The sequence below is a fragment of the Rhinopithecus roxellana genome, chromosome 17 (assembly GCF_007565055.1).
Source record: "Rhinopithecus roxellana isolate Shanxi Qingling chromosome 17, ASM756505v1, whole genome shotgun sequence".
In the NCBI taxonomy this organism is placed as follows: domain Eukaryota; kingdom Metazoa; phylum Chordata; class Mammalia; order Primates; family Cercopithecidae; genus Rhinopithecus; species Rhinopithecus roxellana.
The window spans coordinates 7,076,132-7,085,259 of record NC_044565.1 but is presented as its reverse complement, the minus strand read 5'-3'; the positions used below and the strand labels follow the sequence as shown (position 1 = coordinate 7,085,259).

The following is a 9,128-nucleotide window of genomic DNA, read 5'->3' as shown; positions in this document are numbered from 1 at the left end:
CACAACACACCCCATTGTTGACCCTATAGAGCATCTCGGAAACTACACTCAGATCTTACCATAAGTCAGAGCAAACACAGTTAGGAAGGAAAATGTACTAGAGAAGAGTTGAGTAGAAGTACACCAAAGTGAAATAAACCACAGTTGTTCAGAAAGTCAGTTTGCAAAGATAATGACCAACAAGTTCTGCCCAGTCTAGGCCTTGCCACCTTGCCCCTATGCACCTTGGCACCTGAGGCAACAGGAAGAGAGAGCAGCTGTAACTATCATCTCATGGAAGCTTTGGTTTCCGCTTTTTGCAAAGCTGTGCTCTGAGAAAGATGTGCTTCCCAGGAAAAGAGAGTGGTGATTTGGTTTGCAGGCATAGAGAATGTTTCCACAGTAAAAACTCATCACCGGTATGTTGCAGTTTATAAAGAGATTGCTTTCACTTTAGAAAGGTTTTTAGAGCAATGGAAAGGTTTCAGGAAGAAATACAGAACACCAGTGACACTGAGGGCAACAGAAGAGCTTTCATTTTGTTCATTCTTCATGTATTCATTCAAAAGTGCTTCATAAGTAGCTGCAATTTACTTGAGTGTCAACCAAAATTGTGAGAATCCCAGTGTGATTTCAAATTGCCCTTTTAGGAAATTAAGTAGAAAAGTGGTAACGAGTAACCTTTTGTCATCAGTTCTAAAAAACCATTTGTGAATTACTTTTATACAGGTTTTGTGACAATAGGGCCACCAGACATTTTGTATTATACATGCCACTCCTGCCAACTGTAGACGTGATATTTAGAGATGATTCTGTGCAGTTGCCAGAGGAAACACGACATATACATAAACCCAAAGTCATTTGCTAGTGTTGAGTTTAACTCTCTAGTTTAGAGATGATTAAGAGTTCATCTTATGTGGCACCTCCACTGACTGGGGTGCTGTGTTGAGACATCTCCTGAGGTCAATATGGATCAGTAAGAAAAAATGCCTTTGGATCTGGGCGAGAGGGATACTTGGCATCCTGGCTGCTCCATCTTGAAGGCTGCATCCCAGCATCCTTCAGGCCTCCTGATCAGGAGCATTCTCCAGCTGTTCATTTTTTCCTAAGAAAGCATTCGTGATGAGGTCTGGGCTCTTTTTCCCAGGGGCAGGTCTGAACTGGAGAGATGATTCGCATGGCTACAGTAAGATACCCAAGTGCTGGGCCCAGAGTGTCTGCCACTTCCCTCTGTGTTCCACACAGCCAGCAACAGAGCAAGCTCTTTCCTCCCAGCAGAAAGCCAGTGTCAGGCATGGCGGAGGCAAGGCCAAGCAACCCTGGGGGTGATAGAGGGGACCGGGTTTGGGTTGGACAAGCCCAGTAGACCTATTTCTCCTAGAACCATGAAAAGCCTGTCCCCTACATTTGACTGGGAGCTAACTGTAAAAGTTGCAGCTCCTTGAGAGTTAACTCTAGAGACAGCTGCACTTGTCACCTTGTGTCTGCATAATTAACCAGCAGTTGTTCCTGCTTTGTGGAACATGGACCAGGCAACCCCCGTGAGGTCCTGTGGGGACATTCTCAGTCTGATTGTCAGACAATTGGCAGGCAGACATAGCTTCTGCAATGCTTGACTGAAGGGACTGAGGACAGTCCGATTTTTTTCTTTCCCACCTCAAATCACATTTATCCTTCTCTTCTGTCTCCCTTCCTCAAGGCCCTCCCACCAGGACCAGCCCCTCTGGACACTGACCCTGCTATTCTCCTGAGGTGGCCCAGATCAGCCCTGATATCTGCTTCTGGATTGGAATTTGATTTGAATCCCTAAAATCTTAAGATGTAAATTCTGTAGTGTCTAAGCTAGAAGAACCTTAAATCTCTTGTGGACAATCTCACTGTTATGCAGAAGAGGAAACTTCACCTTGGCATACCCAAGGACACACAGCTGGCCAGGGCAGGGCTCCAGCCGACTCTAAGGGCTGATCGTGGCCAAATTCCACTCTCACTTCATCCTCCCCAAAACCCTACCAGACATTCAGTCCACACTCATCTGGAGCTGCATGATCTCCCTAGATAAGCCTCATGCCATCATTTTAACTCCCATTTCTATACCTTCAACACTAACATCTTATTTTAATTCCAGACCTATTTTTTTAGGTACCTAAGATTCCTCAGATGCAACCCAACAGAACCTTGTTGCCATCTTCTTTCCTAAACCGATGCAATCTTCTGTGTTCTTGCCTGTCTCCATTACATTCTTCTGGATGTGGATCTATTCTGGGAGGCAAATAAGGTGCCTGTTCCTCTGGGAGGCAAATGAAACATGTCTCCCAGCCAGATGGCCACGGGGAAATTGCTCTGGGGCTGAACCTCAGACATGAAGATGAACATGAGGCTACCATGATGACTGGCTTCCCCTAGTGGACTCTCGGGGAGTGGACACAGAAGCTTGGGCATCTGACATCTCTCTGTTCTCATCCAGTCTCAGCTGTTCACATTCAGGGACTGAAATTCCTTCCTCCCAAGGGATTCAATCTGTGGTAGCTCAATCTGTTTCCAGGGCACGGAGGTGTGTTAGAACCTAGTACTTCCCAACAGTGAAGTGAAACCTGCCTCTCTCTAAATTCCACAGTGCTAATTAAATATCCCATGTGACCGCCTATCTAATATTAAACATTACTCCCATGTTTCCCAAACCAAACCTTCCCTTCTCTAGACGAAGCATCTCTAGGTCCCTGTGCTCATGGGACCTAATCCCCAAAGCACCCCAGACACACACCCTGTTTATGTCCATGGAGGTTAAACCCTTCATAAGGCACTAAGGACAGACCTGGATAGAGGAGAACCTCACCTCATCTGCTATGTTCCAGCAGGAAGGTCAATCTGCTTGAAAACTGCCTGAGGTTCCAGCAGTTGTGTGGGCCGCCCCGTCCATAGGTCCTATTGCGAATCCTCCAAGGAAATGGGGCCCAATTTCCATCGCAGTGCCTCCTTCCTGTCCTCAGTCAGGACACCGGCCTTGTTTTCTCACAGCCTCTCCTACACTTTTTTCAAAGTCCTTCTCAGATCCCTCCTCTTCCATGGGTCTATGCTATGTGCACCTCCTTGCACATAGCACACTCCTTGAAAGTAGGACTGGGTCATTTCTCTTAAACATTACCTACAAAATGAGGAACTAAGCTGGGGAGTCACTAAGGTCTCTCCTCACTTATATATCCTGTTATTTAATTGTCTTATCTGTTAAGTCAATCACAGCTTCTAGTTTGCCTTCCTCCTCAAGGGCATGATAGGGTCTGACCCAGTTCAATTGCTAAATAAACACTTGCTTATTAAATTGAGTTGATACATATTAAGGAATGGAATGAACCAGGAAAGGGAGCTGTTGATAGGGAAAAAGTAGGTGCTGGTTCAGAAACAGGCAGAGGAGGGGGCCCTTCCCCAGGAAGGTGATTCAAGTCAGGACAAGGCAGATGGGAATAGGCTGGAAGCAGTGGACAACACTCAGAAGGGAAACAGGAGAGAGGTACTATCATGGCCATGCCTCTCGTTTAGGATTCCAGGTTAGGGTGGCCATCAAAAAAGAGATTGAAGGGCAAGGGATGTGATTGTCATTAGTCCAGGAGCTTCAAAATCAGGATTTGCAAGCCACTCACATCAACACTCTCAGCCTCCATTTCCTTCACCTCCAAAATGAGAGACTTGGACCAGAGCCTGAAAGTGTGGTTTGGGCTTGTTAGGAATGCAGGGTTCCAGGCCCCACTCTGGGATGGAATGGGCATTCAACCAGATCCAAGGAAATGCATGCTAAAGTGTGAGAAGTGCTGTCCTGGACAACCTCTCTGAGATTCTAAAGCAGAGATTGTTAAGAGTGAGTCTCCATGGTGCTCAGAGTCCACTGCACCATAGAATCACCTGGGGAGCTTTGAAAATCCCATGCCCACAAGAGAACTTTCTGGGATGGTGGATTATTCTACATCTTCACTGGGGTGGTGGTTATATAAATGCATACCTTTGTCGAGACTCATGAACCGTACCCTTTCAATGGGGATATTGTAGTATGTGCAAACTATGCCTCAATAAAATTAATTTTAAAAAACTATCCCTAAATTTAAATCATTACTTACAGTAAAGCTGTAATAAAGAATAGTGTATTTAAGAATATCAAGGCTCTCTTAAAATATACTGTATTTCTCCCCCGAGGAAGGGGCTGTGCTCAGGAATAAGTCTGAGTTGGCACATTTTCTAAGGATATAAATAAATGCATCTTTACCTGATGCCACAGCCCATACCAATTAGGTCAAAATTTCTGGGTATCTTTTAAGCCTCTCCAGGAAATTCCAATGGGCAGTAGGGCTGAGAACTGCTTGGGTGCCTCTTGCAGATGTTAGCAGTCAACCCTTACCATACTGCTGCATTGGGATCTGTCTGAGTGCCCAGCACTGTGCAGAGGGCAAAAGGTGGACAGAGAGAGGAAAGCAGGCAACACACTATGTCTCTCAGTCACTGATGGTCTGGTTTGGAATACAAGGGGTGGACCTACCCAAAAAGAGTGAAGTTACTACTGAGGCAAGGCCACTCTCACAAAGAGTTTGAGTCACCCACCAGAGTGGCAAGGGCATGGCGACTTCTTGGAGGTCACAGATATTCACCTCTGTGGTTGCTTTTGAGAGTCCTCCTCTCAGCTCCCATCCCACCTCTGCTTTCATAGATTAATAAGTGGAGCCTCAGAGAAGTCAAGGAGCTGCCCCAAAGTCACACAGCTAGGAAGGTAGAAGGGAGACCTTGAACTCATGCCCTCTGGCTCCAGAGCACATGCTCTTTCCAGAGTGCCACATGCTTCCCACTGGGCGGCAGGCTGAGATCTCCTCTCCCTTATGGATTGGCCAGAACCGATCAATTGCCCTGCTCTGCAGTGCTGACGGGCTCCCTGGGACATGGGAGCAGAAAAATGAGGCAAAGTAACGATGCTGTGTGTTGAGGGGGGTCGGGGTCTCTGGGTGACATCCCCTCAGCATGCAGTCCCAGGGAAATGCAGCCACCGGAGGGCACAGGTGCCTGGTGCTGCCTCAGAAAGAGGAACCACCATGTGGAGGGGAATAATTCAACTCCAGGAGGCGAGGGCATGGCGAGCCCCGCTGCCCCTCCCCCTTTGCCAGGGCAACGTGGGATGTCAGACAACACTGTGGCCACCTCATTATTGGGCTGCTCGGCCATTGTCCCTGGGACAATGGTTTCCGGCCCTGGCTTTGTGTGGGGCTGCCAGCCGAAGTTATTAACCACGGGAGCTGCCTTTGAGGGACGTCCAAGGGAGGGGTGAAAGGTCACCGGAGCAGCGAGGGGAGCGGAAGTGGGAGGGAGAGGCAGCACAAAAGAAAGGGATGAACCCCCGTCCCCCTCCCCTGAAGGAGCCCCAAACAGAGCTGCGCCCAGAGGGAGGCATGCAGAGGCGCTTTCAGAGGAAGTTCTTGCTGCTGCAGCGGGACAGAAGCAGCTGGGATGGCTGACCATCCTGATAGGCCTTGGAGGTATCAGCGTGGATGGGGATACAGGCTGCAGGTGGAGAGGACTGAATGGGTTGGTGGAGGGGTGGGGGGCGGACGGAAACAGGAGGCAGCAGCAGAGGTTGCGTTTGGGGCTTCTCAACTCACTCCTTACATAGGTGTTTGCTACTCAAACCTTCTGATGTCCACGACATCTGCCTGTGCCCCAACCCTCAGAGAAGCAAACTAGAGGGACCCCAATATGTTGGTCCCAGTAAAGAAAGCTGCCCTTCCTCCCGAGGCTGTCTGTGTCAGCCCCTGCAGATCTGGACGGTGTTGGTGAAGACACCATGGTTTAGGCTTGTCTGGGCAAGTGGTCGTGGGAATTTGACCATAGATGGAATTGCAGAGGTTGCGTTAGTTATTCAGTGTCAATCTACTTTTAATGGGACAGGGAATCTGATGCCCAGACAGGGAGAGGACTCTGTCAAGGGCACAAACCCAGCAATGGGCAGAACTGAAACTTAGTACATTATCTGTTCCCTGCCCTTGAGAAAAACTGGGCCTCTGGTGTTTGACTGGGGCCTCCATCCTTGCCCAACCCAGGCCTATCCCAGCTTCTTGGATAATGTCAAAAGGCATGAGTCCCTTTCCTGAGATACCAGGCCCCATGGAAGACAGCTTTGTCCTGCCTCTCAAACCATATAAAGGCAGAGAGCACTGCCCTAGAGCTGCCACTTCCAGCAGCCTAGTCTGCCTCCTGCTCTGCCAGCCCAGCAGAAGATGCCCAGACCACAGTGTGCTGCCCTCCACAGCAGGGCTAGAAGGCCCGGAGTTTTTGGCCATGAGGCCCCAGGAGGCCCATAGCGCATCCAAGGTTGAGGGGTCAGGGCAGGAACTCTGGTCTCGCTTGTCACAGTCTCTCCTCCAGCCAACACGCAAGGACGGGACACAGGCGTGGGTCGGTGGACAATCAGCTGAATTATAAGGAAGCATTTATACCTTATCTATAAGTTTGGATATGCCACAGCATTTGATGGGAAAGTATGAATTATTCTACCCAACTTTTATGTTTAAGGTTATATGTTTTTTAGAACTAGAAAGAATGCTTCAGTCCCTCAACATGGTTAGTTGAAGAGGAGAAGAAAAAGGAGACATCAAAAAGAAAATCTAGTGCTGGGTGGATGTAGAGTATGAGGACTTGGAGCTGGGAAGACAGAGGATGTGGTGGGATGGGAGGGAAAGGTTGTAGAAGGCCTGCATCCCATCTCAGTTCCTCCACTGCTTCACCCCAGATTCTGTTTTTGTTCCCCCGAATCAGACTTAGTCTCCCTCCATTCTCCCATCCCATGTGTGCCCCCATCCTGGTCCTGCCTCACTGGACAGCCTCTCCGCGTCCTTCCTCCTCCCTGCTCTAGAATTCTACTTGGTGCCCCCCAACCCCACTCAACTCATTGTCCACCTGATCTCTGAGGCCAGGCACCCTAATTCCCCTCTCCCACCCGCCCCACTCAAGGAAACCCAGCACAGACCATCTCAGCTCACTCCAACTTCGCTTCTTTGCCAAATGCATTCCCAAACACCCTCATGAGCTTTGCTGATCTCTTTGCCATCTCTCCCTGCCCCATTCCAAGGGCTCCTCCTGCCTGATGAAGGTTGCCCTGGGTACCCCAGAACTGAACCTGCAGCAGCCAGCACAGTTGACCTTGGGGCGATAAGCAGCCAGGGAAAGCATTTCTAAAACAACAACAACAACAACAACTCAGTAAGCAGATTAAACAAAGGTAGAGACGGAGCCCTCCACCCCTCTCTCACACACACACATCCTCACACACAGCTATACCACACCCCACAAATGTTGCTTATGTTTCCTTGGTCATTCTGTCCATCCTCCTGTCTGTTCAAAGCCAAGGACACTGCTCTACTCTAAATTTTTTGTCCCGAAGCCCCCAAATACTGCAACCCTGACCCAATGCACGAAGCCACCCCAAAATACAGCAGAGGATACCAAAGCTTTCATTTTCCCTCAGTATGGCCTATCCTTTGGGTATGCCAACTCCATGGTCACCAAGCACTGCATGTGGGACAGGGCACAGTTTGGAGGCCTTGGTCCAGCCACCGCCCCAGACCCACCTTGGTTCTCTCCTCACTAACACCTGAGAAGCCCAAACTTTCTAGTGTTTAGCAACAAATTAAACCCTAAGCCAACAACAACAGAACAGGGTGGAGTGAGTGGAAAGCAAATGAAATGTTAAAAAAAAATTAAGCAATACTTGCATTCTCATTAGTAGGAACATGTGAGATGAAGCACGTTATGTTATTAGGCATTCTCTCGATTCAGTAAACACAAGCTGAATAAATTTATAAATATCAGCATTAAGTGAGATTTAACGGGGAACTGTTTATCTTCTTCCTGTCAGGCAGGCGGCAACGCTCTCCATGTATCACTCGCCAGCCGTGCAGTCCTCACTCGCTTGCCCAGGTAAGCTGGGGCAGAGCCTGCTGCAGCCCAGCTCTGGTTGTGGGAGGGCTGGCACCAAGGAGCTGCAAGCTTGCCTCACCTCATTTCACCTCACCATGCCTACTGCGAGGTGGCCTGTGCGGTCCATGCTCAGGGAGTCACACTCCCATGCTCCATCCCAGCCTCTCCAGCAGCACAGTATGTCCTGGGTGACTTTGAGGATGCTATTTAACCTCTCTAAGCTAAAACTCCTCAACTGCAGCATCAACAAATCAGTGCCAACCTGGTAAGGCCATCGAGAGCATCAAATGCTACTGCTCAGTAGGTGCCTGACACACAGTAGGTCCACAAGCAAATGATTTTCCTAATTACATCATTTCTAGCACAGAGCTGGAGGAAATGGCGAGGTGCAGGTGGCCGCTGGGCCCTGCTGTTCTACATGGGAGTAAGACAGCCGCTAGGTGAAGGGGAATGACCAGGCAGCCACAGGAAGGACATGTGGCCTCAGGAAGCCTGGGAGTGTATCCTGGTTCTGCTAGGAACATGCGTGGGGCTTTGTGTGGGTGACACTCTGGCTCCCCAAGCCTCCCTTTCCTACTATTATATCCTTAATGTGCCTCTGAGGCCAAAGCCTTTGTGGCAATTGTCAAATGAGTCCGTATGCAGTGAGTATCGTGTTGAGGGAGGACAAGGTCACCAAGAGCTGAGAATGTTTCTCTGAGTGATGAGACCTAGGTGTTGGGTACATGGAGATCCCCCGTCCCTTTGTGATGCCTGCATCCTGTTGCCTCCTTGCCTGGACCCCGCCTCAGCTCAGAAAGCCAATTTCCCAGATTCCAAAGGCCTTCCCAGACCAATTAGCATGTCCTGTAGCTGTCAGCTCCCTGTGCCTAGCCTGGACCTCAGCCCATGTCTAGCACCCAGTCTCCCACCCCCACACATATTCACAAATAAATTAAAATAACAAATGACATAAATTCTTCACTCCCGGTCTGGCTTGCTGTATGTAAATGGCTATGACAATACAAGACACAGAGGCAGGCACCCAATAAAAGCTGTTGAAAATGTGACTGACACCAATTTTCAGCTATCCAGGAAGGCACGGATCCTTATAAGGTCCAAGAAGAGTCCTCGAGAATAGTTGAGAATTCTTGGGTTCCATATGAACACATGAAATAACCCACAAAGGCTTTGGATTTCCCAATACATGACTATCCCCGAACACT

General features: G+C 49.0%; 1 long non-coding RNA gene across 1 annotated transcript; it reads right to left on the bottom strand.

Moving 5' to 3' along the window:
• Positions 1-499: 499 nt before the first annotated feature.
• On the bottom strand, positions 500-3,146 carry LOC104664519. The gene is made up of 2 exons (XR_748285.1): positions 2,813-3,146; positions 500-1,298 (listed from the first exon to the last, which is right to left on the bottom strand). It is a non-coding gene; the product is annotated as an uncharacterized LOC104664519 (long non-coding RNA).
• Between the last annotated feature and the right edge of the window lie 5,982 nt (positions 3,147-9,128).